This window comes from Ovis aries, chromosome 9 (genome assembly GCF_016772045.2).
Source record: "Ovis aries strain OAR_USU_Benz2616 breed Rambouillet chromosome 9, ARS-UI_Ramb_v3.0, whole genome shotgun sequence".
Classification (NCBI taxonomy): domain Eukaryota; kingdom Metazoa; phylum Chordata; class Mammalia; order Artiodactyla; family Bovidae; genus Ovis; species Ovis aries.
In genome coordinates this window covers 87,989,548-88,011,198 of record NC_056062.1, presented here as the reverse complement: position 1 = coordinate 88,011,198, position 21,651 = coordinate 87,989,548, and positions in this window count along the sequence as shown.

Below are 21,651 nucleotides of genomic sequence, written 5' to 3'. Positions count from 1 at the left end.
AAATAGAGAGAGATGGAAATGGAGATACTTTGGAAAAAGTAGATTTGGGTGTTGGAAATTGTATTCTATTCAGAAATGTAGCATTTGCCAGTAGAATTGAGAATCTAAATGAAGATGTTGAGAGAAAGGCTTGATATTCATTCAGAAGATACAAATATAAGGGACATCAGCATATAAGCACTATATGAAGTAATAAAACAGAGTAGCTCACCTAAGGGGAGAGCATAAAAAGAAAATAGAAGAATCAAGGACAAGACTGTAATAGAAAAGTAGCTGGTGAAAAAGCCACCAAAATAGAAAACCAGATGATATTATATATTCAAGAAGTAGGGAATATTTAAACTATCAAAGTTGCAAGAAAAGGACAAGAACCTGGCCATTCATTTTGGCAAGTTGGAGGTCATTGGTGAGAGTTTTCAGAGGGGAGAGAAGAAAGAACAGCCAGATTTATTAATGAATAGGTTGAGGAGTAAATAAGATATGAAGAAGTGTGTAAAGGCAATACCGCCTAGGAGTTTCTTTGAAGAAGAGTTGACAAATGGAGAGTAACTGCAAAGAAATGTAAGAAAAAAATAAGATGGATAACATTCATGCAGAACAGCACGGTGATGAGAATGTTCTGGTATGTAGAGAAATAACTGAGGCAATTGCAGATTGACTTCCTGCTTTATGAAACTGAAGTTAATTCAGAAATTAGCCAGAAAAATAAGAGACTGGTGATTAAAGCTTTTTGATGTCCCTTCATGAACTTTTGTGGCATTTAATAATGATTTTCATTACATCTTGACATCACGGGATATTTCGTAATGTTTTATAACTGGAGAGATAAAGAGAAAAAAAGAGAGATAAAGATAAAAAATATGAGAAGAAGGCTTAATAGACATCTGTCACTCCAAATATCACTTGAGTATTTTTTTTTAATCAAACCTTGTAAAACTCCTTGAAGTTAATAGAACATTACAACCAAGCTCTGAAAGGTGAGGTGAATTTAATGTCTCCTGCCTTAAGAGAACAGTAGCTGATGATAGTATTTGAAAATCTAGGAAAACGCATTTCACAAAATCAAATGGTGAAATATAAAAGCCTTGCTATAAACTAATGAAGGACTGAGAGTTGAAACTTAGGGCCATTTAAGGAGGAGGTGAAGCTTCTCGCTCATGCGTGCCTTAAGCCATGTGCATCAGTGGATCTTTCCCGAGAACTGGCCTTTCTTTAGGTCCTGAGCTAATGCATACACAGCACAAAGTCTTACTCATGGAAGTGCTTTTCTTAGGCTCTGTGTTAACGATTATAACTGTTACAAATCTTGCCTGGGAACCTGTCTCTCAAGACTTGTGCCCCTGATGACACAGCCGCAGTGTATCTGGACCAGAGAAGTTTGCCCAGAACCCGTTCTCCCTGGTTAATCTTGTGACACAGTTATCTCAGGATGCATGCCTTTGAAAGGGGTCTGGTGGAACTTTTACAACCTTAAAGTGTTCTTTTTATCTATTCTCAGCAACCTGCTGAGGAGTATATAAACCTTGCTTAAGGTAGTGAAGCAGGTACTCTCCTGCCCCTTCCAGTGTCTATCTCTTTTTTAAAAATTTATTTATTGAAATTAATTGGAGGCTAATTACTTTAGAATATTGTAGTGGTTTTTGCCAAACATCAACATGAATCAGCCACAGGCACACATGGGTTCCCCATCCAGAACCCTCCTCCAGTGTCTCCTGCTCCAAGCTTACTCTAATTCCTGTTACTTGAATAAAATCTACACAAAACTCTGAGTGACTGAGAGTATCTTTGGTCCTGGGGTTAAATCTTTCCCTTTGGAGACCATGAATCCAGCGGCACCATCCACTGTAACCTAAGATCAAGCCTTGGGAAGTTGGAAAGACTTTTTTTAGTAGTAGATTATTAGTGTGTGGAATTGGCTACTGAAGAAAGCAATAAAATCTTTAACAATGAACACACTGAAAATGATTTATGCACTGAGTGTACAGTTGACAGCTTTTAAACATTAGTTGTGCAAGTGGAGAGATCATTAAGCACCATATGGGTTCTTTCTTTGAAAAAGCCCTATTTCAGAACAGCAAAGGGTGGAAAGGAAACAGGATTTCTGTTTCAAAGCACAGATTATTTTCTTCATTTTAAGACAAGGAAAATATTAAATGAGTAAAATCTTTTTATAGTAATCAAGGTAATAGTGGAAACAAGTTAGCCAGAAGAACTTTCATCATATCCTGGATTAGTGAAACATGACCTGCTTGCAGTAATCCAAGGCCAAGGAAGGAAAAAAGTAGCGTTATTCAGGAAACTGAAGGACTGTGGAGCAGCAGCATTGTACAATGATGATGATAATACAGATTAGCCGAGCTTAACTAAGTATTCTGGAGAAGGCAATGGCACCCCACTCCAGTACTTTAGCCTGGAAAATCCCATGGATGGAGGAGCCTTGGTGGGCTGCAGTCCATGGGGTTGCTAAGAGTCGGACACGACTGAGCAACTTCCCTTTCACTTTTCACTTTCCTGCATTGGAGAAGGAAATGGCAACCCACTCCTGTGTTCTTGCCTGGAGAATCCCAGGGACGGGGGAGCCTGGTGGGCTGCCGTCTATGGGGTCGCACAGAGTCGGACACGACTGAAGTGACTTAGCAGCAGCAGCAGCAGCAACTAAGTATTCAGCAATTTTATCATGATGTAGTTTTGTTTTTTTGGACATTTATAAACATGACAGCACAGAATGCTGACAATACCCTCTTATACACTTGCAGACTGAAGACTATAATGGAAAATATTTGAATACTCAAAGCCCCCAAACGCCCATTATCTACAATATCCAGGTCGTTGAACTAAACTGTGCTTTACTTACCTCTTGCTGATAGTTACCATGCTGCTTAATACTCCTCAGTATTAACCATCCATGAATTACCACCAGCTTCCAGTTCCAGTTCCTTTTATTTTATTTAAAAAAATAAAACATTAGATACAAGGGAATCCGTACAACAGAAGAAAACATATTGTGCTCATCCGTTGGCAAACATCTATTCCAATATCACAAGGTTTTTCTAACAAATTAAATGCTAAAGTCAGAAGGCTGTGTAATTTTGATGCGTCTGAGGGCTTGTTAACATTCTGATTTTTATGCTATAGAAAATATTTTATGCTCTAGAAATATTTTAAAATTGGCTTCTTTACTGGGGAGAAAAAGCATTGAATAGGATTATAATATTAGGAAAGGACTCACAACCATATTTCCAAAGAATTCGTCTGATTGAAACACATACAATCTCACTTAAAAAAATCCGACTATCCAAAAAGGGTGTGTTTGAGAAATGTGCTGTGCTTAGTCACTCAGTCATGTCTGACTCTTTGCAACCCCATGAATTGTAGCCCCCAGGCTCCTCTGTCCATGGAAATTCTCCAGGCAAGAATACTGGAGTGGGTTGCCATCTCCTCCTCCAGGGGATCATCCCAACCCAGGGATCGAACCCAGGTCTCCTACATTGCAGGTGGATTCCTTACCATCTGAGCCACCAATGGACAGGAAGTACTCAGGATATCATCATGATCTGTGACAAAGCCGAATGACAAAGATCAGTGTAACTTAGGTGTCCGGGCGATAGAAATAGTGCAAAACCAGACCTTCTGGTACAATAGGGTTTGATTTGCAAATCAACTCACACACCATAATAAATTTAGGTGTGATGTCAAAGTAAAGTGGAAGTCACCTAGGTTCACATGGATTTCTGTTTTCTAGTTAGGATTGTGGGACAGAAAGTATTCACACTGAGCTAAACCTAACAAGCCGTGAAGGAGAACTATGTCCGCAGATGGCCATTCACCTCCAGTGTTCCAGGCTCAATTCAGTCGTGTGTTCTGTCCAGAAAAGTTTTATTCTGTGCTGCCTTCCAATTTGGGGGCATTTAGGGGCATCCCCTGCGTTTCCATAGTTCAATGGCTTCAACCCTTCCTTATACTGCTTTCCAGTGAACCACTGTCATCTTTTTTAAAAAGATAAATTCCTGCATTTATTGTTGTCTTTATTTATTAGAAATTTAATACATCTTTTTAACTGTGCTAGTGTTTTCTTTGATATATTATGTCAGCTGGGACTCTGATTAGAACATCGCATAGGTTCTGAAAGCTCTGTCCTTGATTTTATTTATCCCATAAGCTAAATTATTACCAGTGTATATGCTTTTTAAAAAAGATATATATTGCCATATATCAAAGTATTTGTAATAATATTTAGACTCATAAGGTGGAACACTAGAGATAGAAAAAAAAAATCACTCATTGCCCTTGGGACATGCCCTTCTTTCTGAGTCTTTTTTTACAAGAGAACAGGCAGGAAGGTCAGGGTATCCACATTCCTCTGATAAGTCTTTGATTTAAAAAAAAAATTTGTGTACGTGTCTGTGTGTGTTGGTGGGAAATAGAGATAGAGAGAGAGACACAAAGACAGAGAGACAGAGATAGAGATATAAACAGAGGTAGAAAGAAAGAGACAGAGAGAAAATTTTGCTTCAGAGACCCAGGAGCTAAAATACATGGAGACATTAGTTCTTGCTATTTTAACCAAAACAATCACATCCTGTTTAATCAACATTCAAAGGTTGCAAATATTCACATAAGAACCAAGGTTTTGAATATTGGGAAATCAAGCCACATTTAGGCATTAAAATGTGGTCTCATGTTCAATCAACTTTTTAAAAGAAATATAGGCGAGAAATGCCAAGTTACTTTTACAAATATATTTATATATGTTAGTGGAGGAGAGTCTGGAGACCTCACCACACATGAACTTCAGTTTGGGGTAAGGAAAAATGCAAAGAAGAATCTAAGGCCTTATCTGTTGCAAGAAAGATTATTGATGATAAGCAAAGAAATAACAGAGAGAACACCTCAAGAGAGACGTGGGCCATGCCAAGGGAGGCAATGGCCCTGCAGGGCTGGAGTACATGGTATTTAAGGCAAGGTCATTTGCATAATCCTGTGGGTCCTCGATTGATAGTCTTGACTGACAACTGCAGGTTATATAACAAGATGTTCTACCACGCATGTCCTTCCCATAATCCAGTCTGTTATAATTTGATGCACATGTTCATAGAATATTTATGAGCAGCTAATGAGTCCAATCACCACCAAAGGTTACTTTAGTACATGATAATGTGTGGTATGGACATATGCTGGAGTACGGAAAGTCACCATCCGTCTACCAGTAGGGAGTTTTTTTGGCCCCCTGACTATCCCAGATGTTTAGTTGAAGGGGCTACCTCTCATCACTCTCATCTAACTTTCTGCCTAATATATACAGTTTGTAAAAATGAGAACATGCGATTCAGTTAAGGAAGAACCAAGAAGATTGCTTTGTCTCATAAAGTGGCAACAATTGAATATTATCATTATTCTTTATGTCTAACTGATAGAAACAAAGGAAAGGGACAAAATAGGTGATTACATAGTTAATCTTACTCGGGGATTATAAATTTAAAAACATAGGCGATCCCTGTAAGCTAATGATTATTCAAGAAAATAGGTTTGCTTAACCACAAAACTATGCAGGCTTGCTTAGCAACAAAACCATGAAACACGAGACACAGCCCCAAACATCAGAACAACGGTTGCATGAGACCCGCCTGCTGCCCAGTGAGCTCAGAAAGATGATTCTTAGGACACACTCTCTGCACACACAAGAAACAATAATTTGTTGACCTAGCTTGACCGCACAGGGATGAGAAAACTCCCCTTCTCAACCTGGTGAAAGAGTAGATGATAGAAACGTGACATGACATCCACTCAAGAAAGAGCAAAAAGTTGTTCTCTTAACCCAACTTTTTCTTTGATTATAAAACTGTAGCCCAGTATGTTCCGAAGGCATGGCATCCTCTCACTTGTCTGCTTATAAGCCTCAGAAGAGTTCAACTCTAATAAATCACTTTTTATCTATCACTTTGCCTCTCACTGAAGTTTCCTTGCACGGAGAAATAAAGGACTATTACCAGAGCTCTTCGGAGCCTCCGGAAATGATACCAATCTGTTTCAAAACTTTGTTGCTACCATTCATATATCACATCATAGATATCCTCTTAATATCTGCCTTTCCCAAAAGGAATTTGAGCCATTTCAGAATGGGTAATATGCCTTACACATCTTTGTATCCTTAACACAATGGTGGTGGTGGTGATTTCATTGCTAAGTAATGCTCGACTCTTGTGACCCCATGGACTGTAGCCCACCAGGCTTCTCTGTTCATGGGATTTTCCAGGCAAGAAGACTGGATTGGGTTGCCATTTCCTTCTCTCACCTAGCAATTGAACAAATGCTGCCTGCATCGCAGGCAGTCTCCTGCACTGTACTCAGATTCTTTAGCACCAAGTCACCAGGGACGCCCTAACACAGAGCTTAGAAATCAGAGGCTTGTTGAGAGAACAAATAAATTATAATATTTTTGATACAAAGATTGATCTCTTTCTCATAACTTTCAAATGCTAATTTGAGGTATCAGGACCTTATATACTATCTGCAAAGGACATCCCCCTCCATAGTATTTATTACTATTTTTATTAATAGTACTTATTATGGATACTATTCTATTGCATGTCTTCTTCATATGCCCACTATTATGACCAGATGGGGAACTTTGGAAGATATTTTTACCTTTTTTTTTTGACATGTAATAGATGGTCAATAAATATTTCCAAATATAATATATTATTTGAAGATATTAGAGACAAATATATATGTAAATTATCATAAGTAAAAAATTTCACTAATTTTGAAATACAGAAATCATATTCTAATATTTGATATGATCTCTAGATGACTATTTTAGTGAGGAATTTAAAGATGCAAATAAACTGTAAAAAACTATTTAAAATACTTTAAATCATAAATAACTCATGTTACAAAACTAATACTTAGCTTCAAGTTTTTGAAGATTAAGAAATAAATGGAGAAATTTTCTTAAGACAGCTTGCAATCTAAAATACCAAAAAAGAGATTTCGGACTGCTATTTTTCAGAGTGCCCAAATTCTCAGAGGTTGGAATTATTCAACCATGCTTAAAAATGAAGCACAACTAATGGAAATAAAGAGATGAAGAAAATTTTGATTGAAAAACAAATTCATGCTGTGCTATGAGATGCTGTGATTCAATGTGATGCAATGTTGATGTTTTCCCTTTGTGTTTCTCTCTGCTCCTTTTCTGTTTGTTCTTATAATTACAAGCTTCAATGATGTATAATGAGGGTATCAAATGACAGGTTTTGAAGCAATGAAAGTCCTGCATTGGAACAGTCCACTCATTCACATCTTTGGGTTACAAGGAAGTGATATTGTTTAAAAAAAGAAAAAAGGAGGAAAACAACAACAAAAAACCTCTCAACACCACTTTAAACGGAAATGCCTTAGTGAAGGGCATGTCCTATACTCTATTAAAAAGTTTGAAACCAGTCATCTTGACTTCTAAAAGATCCACTTGCTGAAATGCTTCTACTCTCTGCTAAAGCCAGCTAAACAGAGAACTCCACAAAGAAGTGAATGGTAGTCCTGGCCATCTCTGGTATGCAAGCAGTGCCCTCATCAGCATCCTTGCCCCTGAAGCTTCAGTTTCATTTAAGGTTTTTGGTGGTGGCATAGATCAAGCTATTCATTTTTCCCAGTTTGATTGAGATATGTTGAGACATTATGTAAGTTTAAGCGTAGTGTGCTGATTTGATACATGTCTACATTGCAAAATAATTATCACAATAAATTTAGTTAATACTTATATCTCCTTACTTTTTTGGTGTGACAAGGACATTTAATATTCTACTTTTTTGCAATCTTCAAGTATACATTATTCTTAACTATAGTCACCATGCTATATTTTAGGCCCCTAGAACATGTACCTGGTGTTTCTTTTGCATTCCAGTCCCCTATAATGAAAAGGATATCTTTTTTGGGTGTTAGTTCTAAAAGGTCTTGTAGGTCTTCATAAAACCGTTCAACTTCAGCTTCTTCAGCGTTACTGGTTGGGGCATAGACTTGGATAACTGTGATATTGAATGGTTTGCCTTGGAGACGAACAGAGATCATTCTGTCGTTTTTGAGATTGCATCCAAGTACTGCATTTCAGACTCTTTTGTTGACCATGATGGCTACTCCATTTCTTCTGAGGGATTCCTGCTCGCAGTAGTAGATACAATGGTCATCTGAGTTAAATTCACCCATTCCAGTCCATTTTAGTTCACTGATTCCTAGAATGTCAATGTTCACCCTTGCCATCTCTTGTTTGACCACTTCCAATTTGCCTTGATTCATGGACTTGACATTCCAGGTTCTTATGCAATATTGTTCTTTACAGCATCAGATCTTGCTTCTACCACCAGTCACGTCCACAACTGGGTATTGTTTTTGCTTTGGCTCCATCCCTTCATTCTTTCTGGAGTTATTTTCCCACTGATCTCCAGTAGCATATTGGGTACATAATGACCTGGGGAGTTCCTCAAGAAACACCTGTGGTAACAGGCAAATTTGGCCTTGGAATGTGGAATGAAGCAGGGCAAAGACTAATAGAGTTTTGCCAAGAAAATGCACTGGTCATAGCAAACACCCACTTCCAAAAACACAAGAGAAGACTCTACACATGGACATCACCAGATGGTCAACACTGAAATCAGATTGATTATATTCTTTGCAGCCAAAGATGGAGAAGCTGTATACAGTCAACAAAAACAAGACCAGGAGCTGACTGGGCTCAGATCATGAACTCCTAATTACCAAATTCAGACTCAAATTGAAGAAAATAGGGAAAACCGCTAGACCATGCAGGTATGACCTAAATCAAATCCCTTATGATTATACAGTGGAAGTGAGAAATAGATTTAAGGGCCTAGATCTGATAGATAGAGTGCCTGATGAACTATGGAATGAGGTTGGAGACACTGTATAGGAGACAAGGATCAAGACCATCTCCGTGGAAAAGAAATGCAAAAAAAGCAAAATGGCTGTCTGGGGAGGCCTTACAAATAGCTGTGAAAAGAAGAGAGGCGAAAAGCAAAGGAGAAAAGGAAAGCTATAAGCATCTGAATGCAGAGTTCCAAAGAATAGCAAGAAGAGATAAGAAAGCCTTCTTCAGCGATCAATGCAAAGAAATAGAGGAAAGCAACAGAATGGGAAAGACTAGAGATCTCTTCAAGAAAATTAGAGGTACCAAGGAAACATTTCATGCAAAGATGGGCTCGATAAAGGACAGAAATAGTCTGGACCTAACAGAAGCAGAAGATATTAAGAAGAGGTGGCAACAATACACGGAAGAACTGTACAAAAAAGATCTTCACAAGCCAGATAATCACAATGATGTGATCACTAATCTAGAGCCAGACATCCTGGAATGTGAAGTCAAGTGGGCCTTAGAAAGCATCACTATGAACAAAACTAGTGGAGGTGATGGAATTCCAGTTGAGCTGTTTCAAATCCTGAAAGATGATGCTGTCAAAGTGCTGCACTCAATATGCCAGCAAGTTTGGAAAACTCAGCAGTGGCCACAGGATTGGAAAAGGTCAGTTTTCATTCCAATCCCAAAGAAAGGCAATGCCAAAGAATGCTCAAACTACCACACAATTGCACTCATCTCACATGCTAGTAAAGTAATGCTCAAAATTCTCCAAGCCAGGCTTCAGCAATATGTGAACCGTGAACTCCCTGATGTTGAAGCTGGTTTTAGAAAAGGCAGAGGAACCAGAGATCAAATTGCCAACATCTGCTGGATCATGGAAAAAGCAAGAGAGTTCCAGAAAAACATCTATTTCTGCTTTATTGACTATGCCAAAGCCTTTGACTGTGTGGATCACAATAAACTGTGGAAAATTCTGAAAGAAATGGGAATACAGACCACCTAACCTGCCTCTTGAGAAATCTGTATGCAGGTCAGGAAGCAAGAGTTAGAACTGGACATGGAACAACAGACTGGTTCCAAATAGGAAAAGGAGTACATCAAGGCTGTATATTGTCACCCTGCTTATTTAACTTCTATGCAGAGTACATCATGAGAAACACTGGAGTGGAAGAAACACAAGCTGGAATCAAGATTGCCGGGAGAAATATCAATAACCTCAGATATGCAGACGACACCACCATTAGGGCAGAAAGTGAAGAGGAGCTAAAAAGCCTCTTGATGAAAGTGAAAGAGGAGAGTGAAAAAGTTGACTTAAAGCTCAACATTCAGAAAATGAAGATCATGGCATCTGGTCCCATCACTTCATGGGAAATAAATGGGGAAACAGTGGGAACAGTGTCAGACTTTATTTGGGGGGGGGCCTTCAAAATCACTGCAGATGGTGATTGTAGCCATGAAATTAAAAGACGCTTACTCCTTGGAAGAAAAATTATGACCAACCTAGATAGTATTTTCAAAAGCAGAGACATTACTTTACCAACTAAGGTCCATCTAGTCAAGGCTATGGTTTTTCCTGTGGTCATGTATGGATGTGAGAGATGGAATGTGAAGAAGGCTGAGTGCCGAAGGATTGATGCTTTTGAACTGTGGTGTTGGAGAGGACTCTTGAGAGTCCCTTGGACTGCAAGGAGATCCAACCAGTCCATTCTGAAGGAGATCAACCCTGGGATTTCTTTGGAAGGAATGATGCTAAAGCTGAAACTCCAGTACTTTGGCCACCTCATGAGAAGAGTTCGCTCATTGGAAAAGACTCTGATGCTGGGAGGGATTGAGGGCAGGAGGAGAAGGGGACGACCAATAATGAGATGGCTGGATGGCATCACTGACTCGATGGACATGAGTCTGAGTGAACTCCGGGAGATGGTGATGGACAGGGAGGCCTGGCATGCTGCGATTCATGGGGTGGCAAAGAGTCAGACACGACTGAGCAACTGAACTGAACTGAGAACATGTACCTAGAAATTTGTCCTCTTTGACCAACATTCCCTCTTGTCAACTGCCATTCTATTCTCTGCTTCTATGAGTTTTTTGTTTGTTTGTTTGTTTGTTTTTTGATTTGATGTATATGTAGTGAACTCGTACAGCATTTGTCTTTCTTTGTTGATTTATTTCATTTAGCATAATGTCCTCAAGATCCATCCATATTGCCACGAAATGGTGGCATTTCCTTTTTATAAATGAATGATATTATGTTGTAAATATGCACTATATTTTCATTATGCCTTTGTCTACTGAATAGTTGATCTACCTAAATATTTGAATGTATCAAATAGAAACACCATTCAGGTGAGACATTTGTCTTGCATTGAACGAACAATGTGATGTGAAACTTTTATAATATATATCATCCGCAACCAAAATCAGCCAAGAATTGAAAGAGAAAAGTCGTGTTAAAATATGTTCACTATAAATGCCAATGAATGGCCAAAAATGATGCTCTTTGATCAATCAGTCACCTACTGGGGGCACTCAGAATTCAACACTATGAGATCACAAGGTACTTTATAATTGGAATTTTCCATTGGATTGGCCTGGTATATTAAGATTCTATATTCTACTCTCTGGCAGTTCAGTGGTTAACACTTCACCTTCCAGTTCAAGGGGTATGGGTTCTGTCCTTGGTAGGGAACTAAGATCCCACATGCCTCATGACCAAAAGGACAAAACATAAAAAGTAACAGAAACAACATTGCAATAAATTCAATAAAGACTTTAAAAATGGTGCGTATCAAAAACCATATTTTTAAAAAGGTTTAAAACAAAACAAAACAAAAATATTCTATTTCCAAATAAAACTGAATACTCAATAAGCCTCAGGAAAACTCTCTATAGTTTCCATATATCAAGAATGTAAGATATTTTTAAAGAAATTTAACAAATCAAATTCTTAGCTATGGGGGTTTTGCATTAACTATATAGGAATCAATTCTATGGGTATGTTAAGAAATATACCAATTCTCTACACTGAAGCTGAGCTTCCAGTTTCCCTAAGATTGCCCAATTTGTACTAGTTTCTTCCTCAAAGGAAAAAAGGCCATCATTGCAAAGTGATTTTGTCACCTACTAGATAAAAGTGCTCCATAAATTTGGATTCACCAGTGTGAGGCTATAATGGGGAAAGCTGTACACAGTTATTTATGTACTTCCAACTTTATACAATGCATTACAGTGAACATAAGCCACTCTTTCTTACTTAAATACTTCACTTTAAGTTATGAAGCAGTTCAAAACCAGAAGGCTGAAAGACATTGAAAAAAGTGCTTTTTGCTTCTTCTTCTTCTTTTTTTTTTTTTACATAGCAATTTGCAAGCTTTACCCTCAGCAGAGATTCAGACAGGATTGATGTACTTTGGGCATCAGCACACCTTTAAAGCACCCCTGGCCATTCTAATGTAGTTAAGATAGAGACCATTGTTTCATAATGTATCACTAACAACATTTTCTACAAATCTGAAAGATCAATGTGATTGATTGATCACTATTGAAAAATCAGTAATCTATGTGACCTTTAATAACAATTTTTTAAAAGTCACCAAATAAATTTGCTTGATTACAAACCTTTTTCATCTATTTTTTATATCATTAAATCATATTAATATAATTATCCATATGATCAGGTAGATCCCTGGTTACTCCCAGGCTTCTAAACTCTCCATGAAAGTGAAAGTGATAATTGCTCAGTTGTGTCCCACTCTTTGAGACCCCATGAACTGTAGCCTACCAGGTTCCTCCATTCATGGAATTCTCCAGGCCAGAATATTGGAATGGATAGCCATTCCCTTACTCCAGGGGATCTTCCCAACCCAGGGATCGAACCAAGGTCTCCCACATTACAGGAGGATTCTTTACTGTCTGAGCCACATGGGACGCTCACATTCTCCACAAAGCCTCATCTAATCAAGAGATGTTCAAAAGGCACATACGTGTATAGGTATGAGGAGGAGAGGGAAATAATTTAACTGCAGTTAAAAGACATCTTATATTTTATGCATGATTTGTAAGAACACTTCTTTAGAAAAAGAATCTGAGGAACTCAAATCCTTTCTCATCTGAGAAGAAAAGAATAAAGGGTTTGTATAATTTTAAATTAAACTATAAAAATGTCATAGATTTATACTATTTCCTCTTGCTATCTGTAAAATTAAGTTTCATCAGATAACAGGAGAAGTTTTTTTGTAGTAAGCTGGAAATGCTATTGTTCAAAATCACTAGGAAGTTCTTAGTTCTATTTCCTTATTTCTTGCTTCTTATGTTTCTTTTTTTTTTTTTTTTCTTGCAGGCACAGGCTGCAATGATGAAGTAGGAAGGAAAGAAGAAAAAGAGAGAGAGAAACACATTGGAAAGGACCGTACTGTCCCTTGTTGACCTGAAGCAAATAGCATGCTAGGTATTTCTTTAGCAATGATGGATTTATTCAGGATCAGCAGTGAATTTCAATTCTGGATTTGCAAACATGGTAAGCCACCTGCGAGTATCTGCAGAGACAGAAAAGGATAGCATGTTTATAGAGAGGAAGGGGCAGTTGGGAAAGAAAAGCCCATGGTTTTTCTTGGCTGAACCCTTGCCAGGAAAGAAGAGGAGTCTTTCTTTTTCCTGGTGGTCTTTCTTCTTTCTTCTTTCTCTTGCTGTCTTCACAGGGCATGAGGAATTCCAATTTTCTCTTATCTTTTAAGGTTTGTTTACTTAATATTTGATTAAAATTTCTTTTTATTATTTTTTACAAATTCTGTAATACTTTTACAGAAACTACAAACTTGAAAATTTTACTCCTTGTATCTTTTGTTTGTTTGTTTATAGCTAAAGAGAAGTAAGGGCATCACATTGAAATCAGTTTCCTATATCCCCAAAGTATGTTGCAAATATAAATAAGTAAGGTTCATCTCAGTTGTCTCTCAGTCATGTCTGACTCTTTGTGACCCCATGGACTGCAGCACGCCAGCCCTCCCTGTCCTTCACCAACTCCCAGAGCTTGCACAAACTCATGTCCATGGAGTCGGTGATGCCATCCAACCATCTTATCCTCTGTCGTCCCCTTCTCCTTCTGCCTTCAATCTTTCCCAGCAGCCTTCAATCTTTTCCAATGAGTCGACTCTTCACATCAGGTGGCCAAAGTATTGGAGCTTCAGCCTTAGTATCATTTCTTCCAATGAATATCAGGGCTGATCTCCTTTAGGATGGACTGGTTTGATCTCCGTGCCATCCAAGGGACTCTCAAGAGTCTTCTCCAGCACCACAGTTCAGAAGCATCAATTCTTCAGCTGGAACAGAAACTAATGTCAGCTACCACCAATACATTCCAATTATATAACACAATAAAACAAAACATAGCTGCCACAAATCCCAATCTGTAGGTGATCATGAGGCCTAAACTGAAATCACAGTTCCTCTCTTCTACCATATAGTCATGTGCTCCTTATCCTCTTCCAGCACTTCAACTGGTTTATTTATTAATTTCACTTAGTGGAGCAAAATCTTCATTCTCATTATTCTTTTCACTCAAAAGCAGGTTAAGGGGGTTCAGGATAGGGGACACATGTACACCCATGGCTGATTCATATCAATATATGGCAAAAATAACCACAATATTGTAAAGTAATTGGTCTCCCATTAAAATAAATTAATTTTTAAAACTCAGGTTAAATATGTTTGTAAAAACTGACCAAATAAATAATGACTGAATGTTTATTGAACTCTTCACATATACAGTCACTGTAACAGAGCTTATTATCTTTTTAAACCTTTTAAACAATCCCAATATTTTCCATTTTTCATATGAGGAAGCAAGTTACAAATATTTTAATAATATGTAAAAGTTTCTTATCTAATTTAGTGGCATATATGTCAGCAACAAAGAGTCAAACACGACTGAGCAACTTTCACTTTCACACTTTCATATCAAAAACAACAAATTATCTAATTCAAGAGCTGACTCATTTGAAAAGACCCTGATGCTGGGAAAGACTGAGGGCAGGAGGAGAAGGGGACAACAGAGGATGAGATGGTTGGATGGCATCACCGACACAATGGACATGGGTTTGAGTATCACGGGTTTGGTGATAGACAGGGAGGCCTGGTGTGCTGCATTTCAAGGAGTCGCAGAGAGTCAGACACCACTGTGCGACTGAACTGAACTGAACTGAAAGCTTACTGTGTTTTTCATGACTGATGCAGCTTTTGGACTCTCACATACCCCCTAAAAAAACATGTTTCTTCTATTTTGTAACAATCAAAAGCAAGCACAAATAGTACTCAGATTATAAGATGACATTAATATCACATACATGATTAAACTTTGAAAATAAAAAACTGAATATTCATTTCTTTCTATACATTCTTGTAGGGTTGTGTGAGCATTTGCTAGAGAATTCCAGAAAGACAACTACTTCTGCTTCACTGACTATGCTAAAGCCTTTGTGTGGATCACAACAAACTGTGGAAAATTCTTAAAGAGATAGAAATACCAGACAACACTACCTGCCTCCTGAGAAACCTGTATGCAGGCCAAGAAGCAACAGTTAGAACCAGACATGGAACAATGGACTGGTTCAAGATTGGGAAAGGAGTATGTCAAGGCTATATATTGTTACCCTGTTTATTTTACTTATATGCAGAGTATATCATGTGAAATGCTGGGCTGGTTGAAGCACAAGCTGGAATCAAGACTGTTGGGAGAAATATAAATAATCTCAGATATGCAGATGACACCACCTATATGGCAGAAAGCAAAGAGGAACTAAAGAGCCTCTTTATGAAGGTAAAAGAGGAGAGTGAAAAAGCTGGGTTAAAACTCAACATTCAAAAAACTAAGATCATGACCTCTGGTCCCATCAGTTCATGGCAAATAGATGGGGAAACAATGGAAACAGTGAGAGACGTTATTTTTTGGGGCTCCAAAATCACTGCAGATAGTGCCTGCAGCCATGAAATTAAAAAACACTTGCTCCTTGTGAAAAAGCTACGACCAACCTAGAGAGCAAATTAAAACCAGAGACATTGCTTTGCTGGCAAAGGTCCACATAGTCAAAACTATGGTTTTAACCAGTAGTTATGTATGGTTGTGAGAGTTGGATCATAAGGAAAGCTGAGTGCCGAAGAATCGGTGCTTTTGAACTGTGGTGTTGGAGAAGACTCTTGAGAGTCCCTTGGACTGCAAGGAGATCCAATCAGTCAATTGTTTGTGCAAGCTCTGGGAGTTGGTGTTGGACAGTGAAGCCTGGTGTGCTGCAGTCCATGGGTGCTCAAAGAGTTGAACATAAGTGAGAGGCTGAACTGTGCTGATAAACCATATAATATTATTTAGCCTTAAAAATAAGGAAATCCTGTCATTTGGGACATGATGAACCTGGAAGGCATAGTGCTAAGTGAAATAAGCCAGATGAAGACAAACACTGCATAGTGAACATATGGAGTCTAAAATATTTTTTAAAAGCCAAATTCATAGAAGCCTAAAGTAGAAAAGTGGTTGCCTAGGGCTCTGGAGGGGGAGAAATGTGAAGAGGTCAATAAAAGTGTACAGACAATCTTTAAGTTATAAAATAAATAAGGCCTGAGGATCTAATGTTTAAGCTGATAACTATAGCTGACAACACTGTTGTCTAATTGAAATTTGTGAAGAGAGTAGAAAAGTGTTCTCACTGATAAAAGGAAGAAATAATGTTTTAGAAATATAACTCTCTCCTTTTCACACACACACACAGTTTTGCTATTTTATAGGAAAAGAGGAGACATAATGAGACCCTAAACATAGAGCTCACTTGTCTTCTTTATTCTATAACCCAGGAGCAACTGGTTTATCCCACTAATTATATAGGGGAATAGGCTTCTGAATGATCAGCTAAAGTGCCAGGCCAGGAAAAACCCTGGGAATCTGGAGCACTGTCTATTGGCCTTCGGTACCTGTTGTGAACCCAAAACTGTTAAGTGATCACATGTCTCCAGTAGCTAAATAAAAGGGCCTTGGAATCAAGGTCTGAAGTAGGATGAAATCATGCGTCCTAGTGACTTACTCATAGAATCTGTGCTTCTAATCCATTTATCCTTAGAATCTTCTGGATTCTTCTGGAGCTTTAGATACTAAGGGGGGGGGAAAGTTTCCTCTAAAGGATACAATAAGAGTCCGCATAAATTGGACATTGACTACATCTGCTTTGTGGGATCTTCACTCCAATATACTCACAAAAAAACAATGACTAGACTAGATGACAAGGATGGCCAGAAAACCTAACTGACCATATTAGCAAGACAAATCAGTATGCAATGGGGACCAGGATAAATGTGTCTGGAATAAAGAGGGCTCTGTCGGCATTGCTTGTTGCTTCCATGCCTGGTAAAAACCGTGAACAGATAATGGGAGCAACCACAACATCATAAGGGCCAGTTAAATAAGGCCCAGACTCCTTATGTACAAAGATCTGGACCATCTTGCTAGACATTTTAAAGTAAAGATCATGAATAAATAAAAAGATTTTCCAAGGTCAGCTGCAGCAGAGATGATTCCACTTCAATTTGTTTGATTGTTTTGCTAACTAACCCTCTTTAAAGTCTTTTGGGGGGACTTCCTTGGTAGTCAGTGGTTAAGACCCTGTGCTTCCACTGCAGAGGACATTGGTTCCTGGTCAGGGAACTAAGATCCCACATGCCACATGATGTGACCTAAAAAATTAATAATGGCCACTCTTTGAAGAACTGTACTTACATTTCTCCTCTCCAAGAAGAAAGAATATTCTGTTTTCATAAGCGAGTGTGAACTTACTGGAATAGTTCAGGGTGTATACTACAGCAGGTCCAGTTTCTGTGGGTCTCCAGATCCACTTAGACCTGCCTTCTCCCAAGATCTTGGCTTCCCATTTAGAGCTCCCCAACAAAGGAATGGCAACCCACTGCAGTACTCTCGCCAGGAAAATTCCATGGATGAAAGAGCCTGGTAGGCTACAGTCCATGGGGTTGCGAAGCGTTGGCCACAACTGATCAACTTCACTTTCACTTTTCACTTTCATGCGTTGGAGAAGGAAATGGCAACCCACTCCAGTATTCTTGCCTGGAGAATCGCATGGACAGAGGAGCTGGTAGACTATAGTCCATAGGGTCTCAAAGAGTCAGACACAACTAAAGAAACTTAGCACACATGCTTAAGTTAGTAAAGCTAACTAAGTCTTGAAAACTGGTGAAGCTGTGTCATATGTGACACCATGGATAGACCGCGAGTGTATCATGATGAGTGAAATAAGTAGGACAGAGAAAGACAACACCATATGTGTTCACGTGTATGTGGAATCAGAAAAATCAAACAAATGACTCACAGATACAGAAAACAAAATATTAATTACACAGAAGAGAGAGATGGAGGAAGGGTGAAATTGATTTAGGGGACTCAGGGATATAAACTGCCAATTATAAGATAAATAAGCCTAAAACTGAAACTCCAATACTTTGGCCACCTTATGTGAAGAGTTGACTCATTGGAAAAGACTGATGCTGGGAGGGATTGGGGGCAGGAGGAGAAGGGGACAACAGAGGATGAGATGGTTGGATGGCATCACGGACTCAACGGACGTGAGTCTGAGTGAACTGTGGGAGTTGGTGATGGACAGGGAGGCCTGGCGTGCTGCGATTCATGGGGTCGCAAAGAGTTGGACATGACTGAGCGACTGAACTGAACTGAAGGATGTAATGTACAGCACAGGAAATATAGTCAATATTCTATAATAACTGGATAGAGTATAATCTCCAAAAATTTTGAATAACTACATTATGCATCTGAAACTAATATAATATTGTAAGCCAGTTATGCTTTCATTAGGAAAAAAAAGTTTATCTCAGCCTTCCCCACGTATATGGATTAATGCTCACCAACACCTCTATCAGGATATTGTCAGTGGAAGCCCCAATAATTCCAGTATCCCAAAGTCACGGTAGCTCTATCATCTCAGCAACTTCCTAATGTAGACAAGTAATACAATCTAGAAGTGGAGAAAGCGCAAACCCTATAGAAAAAATGTTGACCACTGAGACACAAGAGACAAGAAGAGACCTGCAGACCAACTGCTCAACCACGGTTTCCATCCTGATGGCAGTGCATTGAATTATGTGACTGATTAAATATCTAAGTGTCCTTCTAAGGATGTGATCAGTTTGGTAATATACAACCTAATTTTGGCTTTCTCCCATTCTCCTCCCGTACCCTCCTGGATTATAAACCCCAGTAAAGCATTGACAAATAAGCACACTCTTAGTCTATTTTCTAGAGAACCCAGGCTCAGAAACCCTCCTCAACAAGTCCTCTGACATCTATCCCTAATCCCTGTTGCCAGCAGAGGTAGCTGCTGAACTTCAGTTAATGGATTTATGAAAATATTTTACCTGTGTTTGCTTCTTAAAGAACACTGAGATCTACCTAAGGATGAAAATCATGAAGGGTCTCTAAATTCTTTTTAAAGGAGTCTAATTGAACTTACTTTTCAGCAAAAGAAAAAAATTTAGTTTCAAACAGTATAAAATTTTGTGCAGATGTATGAGTGCTTGGCATACATGTTTGCTAAAGATTAAAACACCAATAGGTGAAAAGAGGAAGAAAAGTACATTCAGTTCAGTTCAGTTGCTCAGTCGTGTCCAACTCTTTGAGACCCCATGAATCACAGCACTAAAGGCCTTCCTCTCCACTACCGACTCCCGGAGTTCACTCAAACTCACGTCCATCGAGTCAGTGATGCCATTCAGCCATCTCATCCTCTGTCATTCCCTTCTCTTCAGGCCCCCAATCCCTCCCAGCATCAGAGTCTTTTCCAATGAGTCAACTCTTCGCATGAGGTGGCCAAAGTACTGGAGTTTCAGCTTTAGCATCAGTCCTTCCAAAGAACACCCAGGACTGATCTTTAGAATGGACTGGTTGGATCTCCTTGCAGTCCAAGGGATTCTCAAGAATCTTCTCCAACATCACAGTTCAGAAGCATCAATTCTTCAGTGCTCAGCTTTCTTCACCATCCAACTCTCACATCCATGTATGACCACTGGAAAAACCATAGCCTTGACTAGACAGACCTTTGTTGGCAAAGCAATGTCTCTGCTTTTTAATATGCTGTCTAGGTTGGTCATAACTTTTCTTCCAAGGAGTAAGCATCTTTTAATTTCATGGCTACAATCACCATCTGCAGTGATTTTGGAGCCCCCCGAAATAAAGTCTGACAGTGTTTCCACTGTTTCCCCATCTATTTCCCATGAAATGATGGGACCAGATGCCATGATCTTCGTTTCCTGAATGTTGAGCTTGAAGCCAACTTTTTCACTCTTCTTTTTCACTTTCATCAAGAGGCTCTTTAGCCCCTCTTTACTTTCTGCCATAAGGGTGGTGTCATCTGCATATCTGAGGTTATTGATATTTCTCCGGGCAATCTTGATTCCAGCTTGTGATTCTTCCAGCCCAGCGTTTCTCATGATGTACTCTGCATATAAATTAAGTAAGCAAGGTAACAATATACAGCCTTGACATACTCCTTTTCTCATTTGGAACTAGTCTGATGTTCCATGTCTAGTTCTAACTGTTGCTTCCTGACCTGCATACAGGTTTCTCAAGAGGTATTCCCATCTCTTTCAGAATTTTCCACAGTTTATTGTGATTCACCAGTCAAAGGCTTTGGCATAGTCAATGAAGCAGAAATAGATGTTTTTCTGGAACTCTCTTGCCTTTTTGATGATCCAGTGGATGTTGGCAATTTGATCTCTGGTTCCTCTGCCTTTTCTAAAACCAGCTTGAACATCTGGAAGTTCACAGTTCATGTGTCAACATAATGCCATAGTAAACATTATTTGTTTAAGCCTCATGTATATGAGAACAATAGACTTTCATTGTGTAATATTTAAACAACATATGAGAAAAATTAAACTGAATGGGTAAAGTATAAACTTTTGAAAAGTCTTGACAGGACAGTGTCAGATACAGAAAGTGAGAAAGATAGAGAAGGAAATACATAGCCTGATAATGAGTATCAAAAAATTTAGAACATATTTTTATAAATAATATATAAAACTTATTTAATAATTAATTAGCTCCTTTTCTCCGCCCTCACACCTGGTTTTCTAGATCCTCATTTTTCTCCCTGTAGAGTTGATAAATTTGATGATGTGAATATAAAAACTGTCCTGCCGAGCAACGGATTTGCTTTGTAGTCACTATCGGTCAGCACTAAAAATTCTTACATTTAGTCTTATTTAAAGTAAAAATATTCATTCTTATTAAAATTAAACTATGTTTTTAATATTAATGGCAACCATTTTAATATGCATGTATAAAGATCACACGACTTTGACAAATATGTTATTTTATAAAGCGTCGTTTAGTTTTTAGGAAAAACATGAAGCTAAGAGAGTTTGACTTGCTCAAAAACACAGCCACACAGCAGATCTACTCATAAGTTCTGATCGACAGGCTACAGTTTAGCCATCATTTTTCATTTCATACGCTTTTCCCAGGTTGGTCACTCGGTCCTGAGGCTGTTACTTATTCTCAGTTCTATATATAAAGACACTGAATTCTTCTTCAAAAAATCAACATCTTGTATTAAAATAGAAACTCCAAACATCAATCTCAGTACCAGCTTCTCCCTGCCCTGCAGAGGCTATTAATCTTGTGAATTGCAGATAATTACATTAGGAGAAACAATGTCATATAGCACAAGAATTATTAAGAAGCAACATCTTTAGTGTAACAATTTTTTGTAGAAATAATTTAA